The sequence below is a fragment of the Bubalus kerabau genome, chromosome 20 (genome assembly GCF_029407905.1).
Source record: "Bubalus kerabau isolate K-KA32 ecotype Philippines breed swamp buffalo chromosome 20, PCC_UOA_SB_1v2, whole genome shotgun sequence".
In the NCBI taxonomy this organism is placed as follows: Eukaryota; Metazoa; Chordata; class Mammalia; order Artiodactyla; family Bovidae; genus Bubalus; species Bubalus kerabau.
The window spans coordinates 38,665,166-38,681,345 of NC_073643.1; the positions used below are offsets into that span (position 1 = coordinate 38,665,166).

The 16,180-nt window shown below is 44.4% G+C and overlaps 1 protein-coding gene across 1 annotated transcript in view; it reads left to right on the forward strand.

The window, feature by feature from the left end:
• Positions 1-2,592: 2,592 nt before the first annotated feature.
• PRICKLE2 (prickle planar cell polarity protein 2) overlaps positions 2,593-16,180 on the forward strand; it is a 389,100-nt gene continuing 375,512 nt past the window's right edge. The window contains exon 1 of the mRNA XM_055558403.1: positions 2,593-2,854. The gene's annotated coding sequence lies outside the window, so the exon portion shown is untranslated. The remainder of the gene's footprint in view (positions 2,855-16,180) is intronic.

The following is a 16,180-nucleotide window of genomic DNA, read 5'->3' on the forward strand; positions in this document are numbered from 1 at the left end:
TAAGAGAGTAGCTCGCCCTCTGGTGATGGATGCTAGCTAAACATTGTGATCGTTTCACAATATATACAAATGTTGAATCATTATGTTCTACATTTGAAACAAATAGAAGATGTCAATTTTATCTCAATTTAGAAAAAGAATCGGAGAAAGCAATGGCACCCCACTCCAGTACTCTTGCCTGGAAAATCCCATGGACAGAGGAGCCTGGTAGGCTACCATCTATGGGGTCGCACAGAGTCGGACACAACTGAAGCGACTTAGCAGCAGCAGCAGCAGGAAAAGAACGCTTTCCTAAAGATATACCTGGACTAATACATGTGTTATACAGCATTATACAGCAGAAGTCTTGGAAACCACCTAAATGTCCAATAATAATAGAATAGTTAAATGAAGTATGGTAAATCTATATAATAATGATGTATTATATAGTTGATCTATGTCTATCTATTTACCTCTCCATCCATTTGTCATCTATTGCTGCATAACAAATCATCCCAAAACTTAATACACATCTGTTTGATGTCACAGCGCCGTCTGAGGATCAGGAATGCAGGTGTGGTTAGCTGGACCCAGGACCTCTTCAAGGCCTCTTACAGGCTACAGTCAGGGATGCGGTATCATCTCTAGGCTGACTGGGGAGGGATCTGCTTCCAGGCTCCCTCGCATGGTTGTTCTCAGGATGCAGTCCTTTGCAGCCTGTTGGCCTGCCCTCAGTCCCTTGTCCAGTGACATCTCTCTAGGGGAGCAGATGATGTGGTAACTTGCTTCAGTAGAATGAACAAACTGAAAGAGCCAGAAAGAGAATGCCAGTAAGAAGGAAGTCTCAGGGCTCTTATCACCTAATCTCGGAGGTGACTTTCCCATCCCTTTTGCTATATTCTGTTCATTTGAAGCAAGTTGTTAGCTAATTTCAAACATGATTTCCCACTCCTAAATTCTTCAGATATATATATATATACAAAGTGAGGACATTCTTCTCCTTAAATGCAATGACTTATTACACCTGAAATAATTCAAAGAATTCCTTGTTACTACCTTAGATCCTGTCTCCATCTGAAAATGTTTCCAGTTGTTTCAAAAATGTCACCTTACAGATGGTTTACATATCAACTAAGATCCATATAGTGGATTTTGCTAATAATAATTATTATTATGCTATCTTTTAACTGTCTTTTCATCTAAACCATTCACCCTCCCTTTTTTATTTCTTTTTCACCTTCCCTGTTTTCATGCCACTGATTCATTGAAAAGAAAGGAGATCAGTCATCCTACCCCCTGGGTTTGTCTGAGTGCTTTCTCATGACTTCTTTGGACTTGTTCCTCTATCTCCTGTCATCCCTATAAGCTACAGATTGGATCTAAATACCTATATTCAGGGAGACTATTCCATAAGCGATGCTGTATGCTCCATATTCTACTTTACTAGGAAGTACATAATGGCTTTTGCCACTGCAAATGATTTCATAATTGATCAGAATTGTCTTTTTTTTTATTATTATTGGAGTATAGTTCATTTACAGGGTTGTATTAATTTCAGGTATATAACAAAGTGGATTAGTTATACATATATCCTCTGTTTTTTTAGATTCTTTTCCAATATAGGTCATTACAGAGTATTGAGTAGAGTTCTTTGTGCTGTACAGTAGGTCCGTATTAGTTATCTGTTTTATGTATAGTCATTTGTATGACTATACAGTCACAGTCTCCCAATTTATCCCTCCCTCACCTACTCTCTGGTAACCATAAATTTGTTTTCTATATCTGTGACTCTACTCCTGTTTTGTAAATAAGTTCACTTTACCCTTTTTTTAGAGTGGTCTTCTAAAAATGTTCACATCATTCCTCGGCTTAAGCCCTTTCACGTTTAGCATAAAATCCTGGTTCCCTACTGTAATCTGGCTCCGGGCTGATTCTCTCCCCATTGGTCCTTGCACCTTACTCACGCTGAGTTATTGTCCCTCAAACTTGCCAAACTGTTTCTCAGTTTGGACCTTTGCAGTTACTGCTTAAACACTCTTCCCCTAGAACTTTTACCTGGCTAGTTATTTCTCACCCCTCCCAATAGCCCTCCTTTCCAAACCACTCTCTAAGATATAACCCCTAGTTTGTTCTCTTTTGGCATTTTTCCCAACCTAAACCAATGTCATCTTTTTTAGCTTGTAGGTTTCTTTATGAGGTTTTACCTGATTTCCCGTACTGGAATGTAAACTCCATGAAATCACAGACCTTGTCTGCTCAGATGCTCAATAAGTATTTGTTAAGCAGATAAATGAACCTTATCAAGGTAATTTATGTTAAGAAACAGCCTCTAAGACACCTACCTGATGAGAATAAATATAGCACCGTGTGTACCTCTGGGTATCTGGGGGGTGGGGGGTTTGTTTTGTTTCATTGTGCTGCTGTTTTTGCAGGGGGTGTATGATGCTTTCTTACCACAGATCATGGCTATTCAAACTGTGGCCCATGGATCAGCAGCATTGCCATCAGATGGGAGCTTGTTCAAAATGCAGAATCTTGGGCTGCAGCTCAGACCTACCGAATCAGAAGCTACATTTAACAAGATAACCCAGGTGACTCATGTGCATTTTAAAATTTGAGATGCCCTGGTCTAAAACCCTAGTCTCTTCTATTTTTCTTCCTTCTGTTTCATCTTATTCTCCAGTTCTACCCAACCACCCTCATTGGTAATCCCTAATGGCCCATCCCCGGAAGCAGCTTCCGGTGCCTCCTGAAATATTTACCCAAAGGCTTATCTCTCCAGGCTCCTTCCCTCCGGATTTCATTCTGTTTATAAATATTGAAGCTGAAATGTAAACCACTTTGAAACTCTTCTCCTAAAGGCCTGCATGTCCTGGTAAGTCTTTACATTTGCAGATATCTATTGACATATCTTAAGCAAATGATTTTAAATGTTTCCACAGGCATCCTGAGTTTAGCATTTCCTTTCATCTTGCCTGGTTGCAGATTGAGGCTAGGGTTTATTTTCAAAGCTTGAGGAATTCATAATATTTCATAAACCTGGGTCACGGGCACACACCACCACACCATGGCAATGGGATGTCGTCTCATGCAGCCTGGTTGCAAAGCCTGGGCCCTTAACCTCTGTGGCAGCAATGGCCGCAAACGTTGCTTTATGGAAGTGCCTTTTTTTTGTCCATTCACTTATGTATTCACTCTTTTGAAAGGCGTGTGAGGGTATCGGCATGGCATAGAGATGTGGATGTCAGACCATCACTAGAGGAGCTGAAATAAGTACAAAAGTAACCTTATGAGATTGAGTCGTGTGAGTGGCATCAGGTACTCATTGAGTTCAATGGAAGGCTTCATGGAGGAGACAGCAAGTAGAGATGCCTTTGAAGAGCAGAGGCCCCAGGAAGTCATGGTCACAGGACTGTCACTGAACACTTTCATTTGACTTTATTCAGGATCTTGGCCATCTTTCATACTGCCTCTGGGCTTTACTCTCTCAGAATATATTAAGAACCTGAGAATCATATAGGATCTAGGGGCAAAGAGGATTAACCTCCACTCACTCAATAACTTTTTCCTGAGCATTTACCATGTGCCTGATACAGCCCTAAGGACTGAGAATACAGCAGTGAATTAACTTGCAAAATACCATTCTCGTGGAGCTTCTATTCTAATGAAGGGGTAAACGAGACAGTGACTGAAGTTCGCTATGGTTTGGGGGTACAGAAAAGACTTCGGCAGTATTGGGTTAGCCACTAAGTTCATTCGGGTTTTGCCATTACATCTAATGGAAAAGCCCAAATGAACTTATTGAGTGGCACAAGGTATCTTGGTTTAGAAATTAATGATTGCTTTATTAAAGTCACATGTTAAAAAAAGCAAATGTTTAAGCTCAGCTTGTATATCTACATCTAAAAAAAAAAGAGCCATCTTTCTTTTTTTTAACTTTTATTTTTGTATTGGGGTATAGCTGATTAACAGACAGTGTTGAGATAGCTTCAGGTGAACAGTGAAGGGACTCAGCCATGCATGTACATGTTTTTCTTCTCCCCCAAATCCCGCTCCCATCCAGGCTGCCACATAACACTGAGCAGAATTCCATGAGCTATACAGTAGGTCCTTGTTGGTTATCCATTTTAAACGTAGCAGTGTGTATATGCCTAGCCCAAATTCCCTAACTCTGCCTTCCTCCCATCATTTTCCCTGGCAACTGTAAGTTCACTCTTAAAGTCTATGAGTCTGTTTCTGTTTTGTAAGTAAGTTCAATTGTATCATTTCTTTTTCATGTAAGGGATGTCATACAGAATTTCTCCTTCTCTGTCTGACTTCACTCAGTATGACACTCTCTAGTTCCATCCAGGTTGCTGCAAATGGCATTATTGTTTTTATGAGCTATTGTTTTTGAGGGCATTTGAAAAATCTTTGATTGCATTTGAAAATTTAATTAAGCTATGTTGATAAATTCTGTGTGTTCAATTTAATTTTTTAGTAGCACATTTGTGTCCTTGACACATCCTCTTAGGTGCTTAAGTCATTTTTATAAACCTGCTAAATTAAACTAATAGGATGATCTTTAAATTGTCTTAAATGTTCTAACACTTTATATAATTTTAAAGTGTTTATATAATTTTAGTAAGATTTTTAAATTAAAATCCTAAGTCATGATCAGTTATAACTCAATTGCATAGTTTAAATGGGTATTACTATGCTGATCTGTTCAATCTAATAGACAAAATAAGCACACAAAATAAACATTTTACTGTTAAAATATTCAATATGTAGATATTAATTCTATGGATTTGATTCTCTTAAACATTTTTATATTTAATCAAGAATTCCTAAGGGTTGAAATACACTTGACCTTTAAGGAAATAGTGACATCAACCTCTTCTGTTTGGGAGGTTGCCTTCAGGTTCATTGAGTTTAACAACCATGATGCAGCCAGATCTTTGAGGTGTCACCTGCCACCTGAACCCCTTTTCCAGAATTGCCTAAAGGAAAAGTCCATGACTTCACCTGTATCCCTAAAATTCACATGTAATCCATGACATTTTACCCAGATGAACTAGCTGTTGGTTTTTGCATTTCTTTCTTTCACTCTATAAGCAAGTCCATCTATTCCCAGGTCTAAAAGACACATGTACTTGACCAGAATCTGGCTTTTTCCCCCCCATGGTTCTTTCAGACTTCTGATTAAATTATAATAAATCCCAGCATGTTGTGGGATTTTTCAAAGCAGTGTCCAAGATCATTCTATTGACAGGATGTACAATTTGTAAAGAAGCAAGGTAAAAGAGAGGAGAGGAGTTTGAAAGTGATGAGAGGTGATGTTTTCTAGGGTGGTCAAAGATGGCCTCTCTGAGGAGGTGACACAGACCAGACACTGAACAGTGGAAGAGACAAGGCCACGTGGCTCTCTAACAGGTAGAGAGAATGGTGGATGCAAAGGCCGTGAGGTTGGAGCAAAGACTTGGAGCATGGGGACTAGAGGGTTCAATCTATATCTTGGAGCATGGGGACTAGGGGGTTCAATCTATATGAATAAAGGGAGAGTGGGAAGAGATGAAATCAGAGGGTGGAGGGCAGGATGGGGAGATGGGGACAGTTGATAACAGTACTTTATGGACCAGACCAGGATATGGATCCTAAATTCCATTCTGAATGAGCTTGGAGTATATTTAACCTGACTTAGATTTTAAAAAGCTTTCTCTAGCTTCTGGTAGGTGTTGGCATTTCCTGAGGCTACATCATTCCAGTCTCTGTCTCCATCTTCAAAGGAGCCTCTCTCTTTCTGTGTCTTCTCTTCGATCTCTCATTTAAGTTTGCTATAAACTGAATTTTTCTATAGCTCTAAAGTTCACGTACTGAAACCTAATCCCTAATATGATAGTATTTAGAGAGGGGATCTTGGAGGTCATTAGATCATGAGGGTGGAGGCCACATGAATGGGATTAGTGCCCGCATAAAAGAGACCCCAGAGAGATCCCTGGGTCCTTCTGCTGTGTGAGAACACAGTGATAAGAGGGTGTCTATGAAACTGCTAGGAAGTGGACTCTCCCTAGACAGCAGACCTGCTGGCTCCTTGATGTTGGACCTCCAGCCTCTAGAGCTGTGAGAAAAGAAGTGTTTGTCATTCATAAGCATCAAGTCTGTGGTGTTTTTGTTGTAGCAGCTAAATGGACTATAACAACATCCAACCCAGATAGTCCCAAAAGATCTTACATGGAGATCCTTCAGTTAATTGTATCTGCCAAGACCTTTTTTCCAAATAAAATCACAGTCACAAGTTCTGGGATTTAAGACATGGGCATGCATATGCGTGTGTGCTCAGTGGTGTCAGACTCTTTGTGACCCCATGGACTGTAACCCTCCAGGCTCCTCTCTCTGTGGAATCCTCCAGGCAAGAATACTGGAGTGGGTAGCCATTTCCTTCTCCAGTGGGTCTTCCCAGCAAGAGGATGGAACCTGGATCTCCTGTGTCTCCTGCATTGCAGGTGGATGTTTTAGCACGGAGCCATGGAGGAAGCCCATGGACACCTCTATTCTTGAAGGGCACCATTCAACACACTGCAGTAGGCTAATGTTGCAGACACGGGAAAAGATACAACCCATTGCCACACTCACATATCTGTTCATTAAGTCAACAAATATCTGTTGAGCACAGACTAGAATAGGAAGGCCCATGCCTGGCATTGCAGACACCAAGGTGAGGTGACGATAGCAGGCAAAAGCCTTACAAAGCCTTATAAGGGGAACAGGATATAACGGATTCAGCTCCCCTTGGAGTGCTCATGGAGTTCTCTTATACACTGTATTATTTTATTCTCCCAGTTCTGGGAAGTAGATGTTAGTGTTTCATGTATAGGCATGAACATGGTGGCTCAGAGAAGTGACTTGCACAGACAGATGGTTAATAGGTGGTATAATCAGGATTTAAACCCAGATCTGCCTGACAGTGACAGATGGCGATTCCAACTCCACAATAAACACACTGGGGACACCGCACGTGCACATCGTTAAATGCTGACCCCTGTGGCACTGAGTTCCAAATGGATGTAAATGGATTATAGACAGTGACCCCATTTAAATATTACAAGGGAGAGTATTCTTGGCATCTTCTGGTCAACCCTTTCTAGGAAGCACTGGCTTTTTGTTTTACATTTTATAGTCTGCTAATCTAAATGTATAAGACTCAGATTTTCTTTAAGTTCAGTGGTCTCAGACACTTCAGTTCTGGGAAATAACACGAGAGTGATAAAATGCATCTTTGTCTGGGTCCCAGCAATCCAGGCCCTGTATTTCCCTCAAAATGATAACTTCAAAATGTGTGGCATCTGAAAAACAACACTGGTCTCTGTAATTGGTGCAGTTAGATTAAGCACAGAGTTGCCACCCTTTGTATGCAGACAGACCAAGTATAGAAATATGTCTTTCATTTATACTTAAACCCTGGTAAGGCTTTTTTTTTTTTTTCCCCTCGCCTTTTTCTGCTCTAGCTTCTGGAACAGTAGGATGGCAGAAGGCAAGATGGGGTATCTTGCAATGCCACCTCCGAGCTGAGTGACTCCGCACACATTGCTTCCAATGTCTGAGCCCCAGTTTCCCCATCACTAAGGTGAATATTTATTCCAGGTGATCTTTGAAGTCTCTTCTGGCTCTGAAATGTTTTAACTGTGAGGCTAAATATTTAGTGGTAATTATATTTGCTAGAATGTGTGTTCCATATAGCTAGGCTTAGTTTACAGTTTTTATTAGACAGATGAATGAGGTTAATAAGAATGGGTAATTAAAAAAAGATTGAATCCCCAGAAGGCATTCTGCTATGAATTTAATTATGAAATGTATTAATTGCATCACTCTAAGACTTGAAAGTTGTGCAGTTGCTGGATGCACACAGTAAGGGGCAGTTTTGCCGCAAGCTGACCTCAGCTCTAGTATCAGAGATGTGGAAACAGTCACTTTCTAGCTGTGGAAAGAAAGAGAATACGAGACAGCTGGGCAGTTGACATAATCATTCTCTTCCCTTGTCTTTGGCAGATTAAGGTACCTACAACAGGCAAGAAATATTCATTATAAAATATAGCTCTTCCAGTATCACCTACGGGGTGCTCTAACTATGCAGCTCCCGCTAGACTGTGTAACATCTTCATTGAAAACTAGCAAAAGATACCCCTTTTCAGAGTTCACAGCTCCACAAACTAACAGCTTGGTGAGTAGTGAGTACATGTTTCTGACCAGGGTATGGCTTAGCAAGTGGAGCTTGGGATGAATTGCAGTCTCTACTGGCCTCCTCGGTTAAGTGTTTGTGCTGTGCACACACTGCCCCCACAGAACAAGGCAGCCCTTCCTGGCTCAATCACTTAGTTTCTTTCTACTACTCTCAGAAAGTGGCCTGTCTTTATTTCTTTAAATCCCACCACTGTTACATTTGAGGTTACAGTAAAAGGGTCTAGAGCACTTGAGTATCTTAGGGTAGGAGGGAGAATGGCATCTCTGAGAAATGGAGAGAAAAAAACATTGTGGTTGAAATTAGCAAACAAGGGAGATGAAGCTAGGAGACAAAGCTCTAGAGAGGGACAGGGCTCATTCTGTAATCTCTAGGCCATTTGTTCCAAAAACAGTGACATTCTGACTGGTTTAACTATTGAAGAGTTCAAATAGATGAAATTGGTTCCTTTGGAGAAGGTGAATTAGAGGAATCAGAGGTTTGGACCTTTGGTACCAAGAGTTGCTGGTAGCTTGGACGAGGGTAATGATGGAGATGGGTGGATGACTTTTAGAGATATTTGTTAAGTAAAATTGCGTGGAAATGATGATGAATGGTCTTGGGGTATCAGGAATGATTCCAAAGGTAAGAATACCTAACATAGTATGTCCTTGCCCCAGGCGCTGTTCTAAGTGCTCCACGTACATTAGCTCATTTAATCTAATGCCCCACATTCTACAACAGAGTTGAGATTTGAGCCCACAGAGTCTGAGGTTTAAATCCTTGCTCTAAACCAATAGTTCTTAATCAGGACAGTTTTGCCCCAGGGGACACTGAACAGGATCCAGAGGCATTTTTGGTCGTCACACCTCAAGGATGAGGTGCCAATGTTATGTCATGGAGAGAGGCTAGGGATGTTGCTCAAAACCCTATAATCACAGGACAGCGGTTATCTAGCCCTGCATCCCCAGTAACACAGAGGCTGAGCTCCTGCTCTCTCCACTGTGTCATAGCACCTCCTGAGGACACCGCCTGGGCTTCTGTCTTAGCCGATTCACCAAGAACCTGGAAGAGCAACTCGAAAGGGGCTGTTTTCTGGACATATCCAGCCCAAGCCCTTGAAGACACCTCAGAGGAGATGGCAAGTCGAGCCCACCAGTCGGGTGCTTGCCGGGCTCTGACATCCGCAGGAGGAGCCCGGCATTGCTTTGAGCAGGCTTCTTCTATTCCTGGATATTGGAGACCCCCAAGTACCTAACATATATCATCTTGTATCTGTTTGTTTATGCCCCTACCCTTCTCTAGAAAGATGTAAAGCTACTTAAAAGGATAAGGAGTAAAATACAGGCCATAAAAGATAGAAGTGCGTCATGGACATGAGGGTGGAGGCATAGGTTGGAGCCAGAAAGGAGACAAAAATGGACCCTGTCCACATCCCTGGCTGCTGCAGGACTGTTTTGGGGGTTCACTGGACACCTTTCTCTATCTCCCTGCCCTCCTTGTTCTGTCTCCACCAGACAGATCCCAAGTCTCATCTTGTGGCCTCTCTGTAGCTGAGAAGAAGCCTGGGTATGTGTACTGTCTTTACGTTTCTGGTACATAGTAAGTGAAGTTGCTTAGTCGTGTCCAACTCTTTGCGACCCCATGGACTGTAGCCTGCCAGGCTCTTCCATCCATGGGATTTTCCAGGCAAGAGTACTGGAGTGGGTTGCTGTTTCCTTCTCCAGGGGATCTTCCCAACCCAGGGATTGAACCCGGGTCTTCTGCATTGCAGGCATACGCTTAAGAGAGTGGTAAATATTTGCTCAGAGACTCTCTGGGGACACACTTCTGAACAAAACACAAACCCTCCCCTCACTGGGCTGTCTTTCTAATGGCAGAGATCAAGCAACAAGGCAGGCATTTGCTGCAAGAATTCTTGGTTTGGGATTTTGTTACCAGATAATTTAATATAGTGGTTTCAAGATGGCATCCATACTATACAGAAAGAAAGAAAAAAGGAGTCAAGAAAGAACAATGAGGGAAACCTGGTAGCTTCTCTGAGGAGATGGCACAAAAGCTGCAGTCTGAAGAAAGATCCAGCCCACACAGAGTGAGGCGGGGCCTTCCAGGGTGCTGAGGGAGCAGTCGGGGTGCATACCTCTGTGTGGGAAAGAGCCATGGCCTTTGGGAGACACACAGGAGGCCAGGGGGTCTGAAGCGTGATGAGGGAAGGAGGCTGCGAGAAGAGACGGGAGGAAAATGGGCCAGGCCGTGAGGGGCAGAGTAAGGAGTACAGGTGTTATTCTAAGGGCAGTAGGGAGCTCTGGAGGGATTACATGGTAAAGATCAACAGCTGTTTCCAAGCATCTGCCTCCCCGCCATCTTCCTCGTTAATAAAACCCACAGCATTGAAAACTGGGTTCATGGCTGCCTGGAATAGAGAAGACTTTCCCAGCTTCTTCCGTAGCTATAGTCAGGTGACTTAAATTCTAGTCCCTGGAATGTCAGCTAAGGTGGTGTTTGCAACTTCTTACTCCTCTTCTTCTTTTTATTGGTAATTAATTTTCTATTTATTTATTTAAAAAAATTATATTGCAATATAGTTGATTTGCAACGTTGCATAAATTTCTGCTGTACAACGCAATCAATCAGTTATACATGTATCCACTCATTTTTGGATTCTTTTCCCGTATAGGCCATTGCAGAATATTGACAAGAGTTCCCTGTGCTATCCAATAAGTCCTTATTGGTTATCTTTTTTGGTTCTAGTAGTGCATATACGTCAATCCCAATCTCCCAGTGTATCCCTCTCTAATACACCTGCTTCCCCTGCTGGTAACCATAAGTTTATTTTCTACATCTGTGACTCTGTTTCTGTTTTGTAAATAAATTCATGTGTACCATTTTTTTTTTTTAGATTCCACATATAAGCAGTATTATGTATTTGTCTTGTCTGACTTATTTCACTCAAGATGACAGTCTCTAGGTCCATCCATGTTGCTGTAAATGGCATTATTGTGCTCTTTTTTATGGTTGAGAAATGTTCCGTTGTATATAACATGTACCACATCTTCTTCATCCTTTCCTCTGTCTTTGCACACTTAGGCTGCTTCCACGCCACGGCTGTTGTAAATAGTGCTGCTATGAACATTGAGGTGCATGTATCATTTCGAATTATAGTTTTCTCCCTGTATATGTCCAGGACTGGGATTGTAGGGTCATATGGTAGGTCCGTTTTAAGTTTTTTCAGGAACCTCCATGCTGTTCTCCATAGTGTTGGTACAAGTTTACTTTCTCACCCACAGTGTAGGAAGGTTCTCTTTTCCTCACTCCCTCTGCAGCATGCATTGTTTGTAGGCTTTTTGGTATGCAACTTCTGAGAAGTATGTTTGAAAGGAGGGAGTGCACTCCCCTCCCCAACCCTTGCTGCTCTGTGGAATGTAGATCCCACGGCTAGAGCCCTCGCACCACCTTGGACTTTGAAGTGAGCTTAGAAATAGAAGCCAGGGATGATAGATGCTACCAGCCACACTGGGTCTGGATTCTGACCACTGAGCTTCCATGCCAGCCTTGGGCAGCCTGGTACCAGATGCTTCTGTGTGAGAGAGATAAATGTTTGTCTTATTTAAGACACTGTTAGTGTGAGTTGTCTGTCACAGTGGAACCTAATCCCAGCTGAGGGAGGGGTTAGGAGAGAAGGACATGGTTCTGTTTGTCACATAAGCAGCTCTCTTAGGCTTTTGTGCAGAGAGTGGATTAAGTGGCAAGAACCTGGAAGCAGGGAGCTGGGGTGGAGGCTGCTGCAGGTGACTAGGCGAAAGAATGAATGTGTCAGTGAATGAATGAGTCAGTTCACAGGGATGCCTGCTTTCTCACCTCTGACGACCTGCTCTTCCTAGCCTTTCTGTTGCATTAGCAGGTGAGCCTTCTTCACAGGCTGTGTTAGGTGCTCAGGCTGCTATAACAGATTATCCTGGACTGGACAGTTAAGACAGTAGACATTTGTTTCTCACAGTTCTGGAGGATGTGAGTCCAAGGTCAAGGTGCCTGCAGATCCAGTCTCAGGGAGGGCCCTCTTTCTGGCTTGCAGATGGTCCCTTTCTGCTTGTGTCCTCACACGATGAGGAGAGGATGCCCTGGTGACTCTCTTTCTTTTCCTTGAAAGATATTAATTCCATCAGTGTTCGGGGAGGTGGGGAGTCCACCCTCATGAACTCAGCTAAATCTAATCACCTCTCAAGGCCCCACCTCCCAATGCCCTCACACTGGGGGTTAAGGTTTTAATGAAGCAATTGTGTGGGGCAGGGGTTAAGTGCAGAAGCCTACGGTTCTCCTCCTGTCTGTCTCTCCTTCACTTTCTTTTTTCTTTATTTATTTATGTTTGACTGTACCATATCTTTGGAGAAGGCATTGGCAACCCATTCCAGTACTCTTGCCTGGAAAATCCCATGGATGGAGGAGCCTGGTGGGCTGCAGTCCATGGGGTCGCGAAGAGTCGGACATGATGGAGCGACTTCACTTTCACTTTTCACTTTGATGCATTGGAGAAGGAAATGGCAACCCACTCCAATGTTTTTGCCTGGAGAATCCCAGGGACAGGGGAGCCTGGTGGGCTGCCATCTATGGGGTCGCACAGAGTCAGACACGACTGAAGTGACTTAGCAGCAGCAGCAGCACCAGGTCTTGGCTGCAGCACATAGAGTCTTTATTTGTGGCATGTGAACTCTCAGGTGTGGCATGTTCCCCAACCAGGGATCGAACCCAGTTCTCCTACATTGGGAACGTGGAGTCTTAGCCACTGGACCACCATGGAAGTCCTTTCCTTTACTTTCACACAAGACATTTCACCTCTGATACTCTGGTCACCAAAGCAAGCAATTCTATGATACCAACTGGGTGTCCTACAACGTTAAGTCAATTCTGATGCCATCTACCTGGAGATAGCATCAAATCCCACAGGTAAAGAGCTCAGTCTCAGAGGACTGCCCTCCACTTCAGATGCCAATTGCAGTTTCACACTACATACAACTTCTACCTAATTTAGCTGCAGACTGGAGGTTCCCACAAGCCCCCTTCTTGAGTCTGATTAATTTGCTAGATCAGCTTGTCGAACTCAGGGAAACACTTACTTATGTCTGCCAGTTTATGAAAGAATATGATGAACAGCCAAATGGAGGGCTACATAGAGTGAAGTCTGGGACGATCCTCAACACAGGAGCTTCTGGTTCCCGTGGAGCTGGGGTGCATCACCCTCCTGACAGGGGGTGTGTTCACCAGCCTGGAAGCTTTCCAAACCCCGCATACTTTGGACATAATTTTGGAGGCTTTCTCTTGCAGGTATGATTGATCATTAACTCCATTTCTTACCTTTCTCAAGAGAATCGTAGGTGAGGGGGCCAGGAACTGAAAATTCCAAACTTCTCATCATAGCTTGGTCTTTGTGGAGCCAGCCCCCATCCAGGAACCAGCCCCACTCAGACTGGGTTCATTACATCATTAGAACAAAAGATACTCCTATCACCCAGGAAATTACAAGGGTTTCCCTGTGTCAGCAACTGGAGCCAAAGACCAAATATTAGAACAAAAGATGCCCTTCGTGTGTTTATCACTTAGGAAGTTACAAGGACTTCAAGAGCTCTGTGGCAGGAACTGGGGGAAGAGACCAGTGTATATTTTCTGTTATCTCACCGGGAGATACAAACATTGAATTCATAACACAGGCTGATTGAACTTCCCTCCTAGACAGAGGAAAGAGACTAGAAATATCCCAGCACCTGACTGATGAATTTACCTCCTTCTCCAAAAGAAAAAGTCCCCTCAAATAAGGGAAGGAAGGAGAAAAGGCATGCCTTTTCATGTTAACCCTGGAAGGGTGCTTCAAGATCACTAAATTCCCAGTTCACAGATGAGAAAACTGATGCCCAGAGAGAGGAAGGGACTTGCCTGTGGCCACACAGCATTTCAGTGAAACAGAAGGTATAAAATATAGAGGCTGGAAGAGGGTGTAAAAACCACATAGCCCCACCTTTTTATTCCCCTCATTTAGAAAAGGGGGGACCAAGGCCCAGAGAAGGGGGAGATTAGTGACAGTCAGAATTAGAACTCAGAACAAGGATGCAGAGATGGTGTAAGACCAGGCCCTGTGTTTGGAATTGAATGCCTTCCTGTTGTGTCTTGAAATCCTTGATAATTTTGATGTCTGAATTTGTGTTTGTAAGCTGAGTCTGATGGAACAATGGAGCTTGTACCAGGGGTTGGGAAGTTCAATTCGTGTGAAGTCCTGCCTCCTACCGCATCCCCAGGTGGGTTCTCAGCGCACCTTGCCTGGTGTCCCAGGACTGACCTATTCAGCCCCTCCCTACTGCTCTCCCAGCCCCATCCCCCTACCATCACCATCAGGGACTGGGACATAGGGGAGGGCTGCCGCGCACACCCCAGAGCATCTAGGGGGTTGGCGTGACCACAGCCATCCCCGCCCTGGGCTGGCAGCCACAGGGCTTTCAGTGGGAAACCCGGTGGGAGTGAGTTGCAGCTGACCCCGATTGAGATGCCTTGTGCACCCTAATGTCACCGATCCATCCCTGGGAAGGCCTCGGGGAGAGGAGGGTGCCTGGCTCCCTACCCGGCTTCTCCAGGCCCTTGGCAGCTAATGGGCAAGCACGCACATGCCAGGCTGCGGGGCAGTCTTCTGGGTACCTGTGACAGTGTGCGCTCTCCCCATGCCCACAGGATTAAATAACAAGCCAAAAAGCACTGTCCCCCTGAGAGACTGCCAAAGAGGGGGAAAGCTCTCTGTGTTAGTGCCTGCTGTTTGACCGAGGGGCCTGCATTCCCAGTTTGCACTGGGACCTCATGTTGGGTAGCCAGTCCTTTTCATGTTTCCTTTTTTGTGGGGATGGGGGCAGGTAGCCAGCCCTGACAGAACTTAAGACTGCCTTCTCCATCAGCCTCCAGCTCTGCCTGGGCCGTGTTAGCTTTCTTACGGTCTTGACTACTGTGTGCTCAGCCCCCTGAGCCCCCTTTTTCTGTATCACCTGTTTTGAAGCCTTGCTGGACCCCAGTGAAGTGAGTACGATTATTGTGTGGGCATGGATGTGTGTTAAGTCGCTTCAGCTGTGTCCAGTTCTTTGCAACCCTGTGGACTGTAGCCCACTTATTAGATTCACTTTACAGGTGAGGAAGGGTAGGTTAGGCTGTGTCAGGCCAGGCTCCCTACCCACACAGCTTGTCTACTTGTCCTGGCCTGGCCTCTGGGCAGTTGCAGGTGGGGGAAGGAAGGCACCACATCCAGGAGCTGCCCTCGCTGCCCCTCCTCCTCCCTGTGCTCCCCTGCTCAGCACCTCAGCCTCAGCTTCCAGGGCAGGAGACCTTGCAACCCAGACCATCGTGTAACCAGGCAACCGTTCCAAGACACTGCTTTCCCTCCCTGCTCCTTCTGCCTTATTCAATATCTGCCAGGCGAGCACAGCTCCTGGGAGTATCTCAGAAGCATTCATAAGAAAGAAGGCTAGCTGGGGAGGCCTGCGGGGATATCTAATATTCATCTCTCTGCATCCTGCAACCCAAAGTCCTGAAGCTGCTCGTGGGAGATTCTGAGAGATGTGTGGGAATCCAGATTCAGGGGGCTGGGCCGGTTGGAGAGGGCATGGGCACTGGGGAAGATGGGGCAGGGAGAGGCTTTGTGTGGTGTTACGCTTGGTCCTCAGGTACTATCTGGATGCCCCTGGTTCCCTAGAGTGGAGGTTCAGATACCCTGCACTCTCAGAAGCAGCTCACACGGTCAGCCTTCTGCACCCATGAGTCCTCCCATATATAATCTGACGCCAGATGAAGGGGGTGACCAGGATTAATGGAGCTCCTATTGTATTTCCTCTGCCAGACAGGAGGGATGGAAAAACTAGCAAATTAGACCCAATTCCAATTTCACAGGTGGGAAGACAAAGGCTCAGATAGGCAGAAAAGCCGGAATCTGGCTGATGACAGCGTCTGCCCTTCCCAGAGACCATGCTGCTTATATAGGAA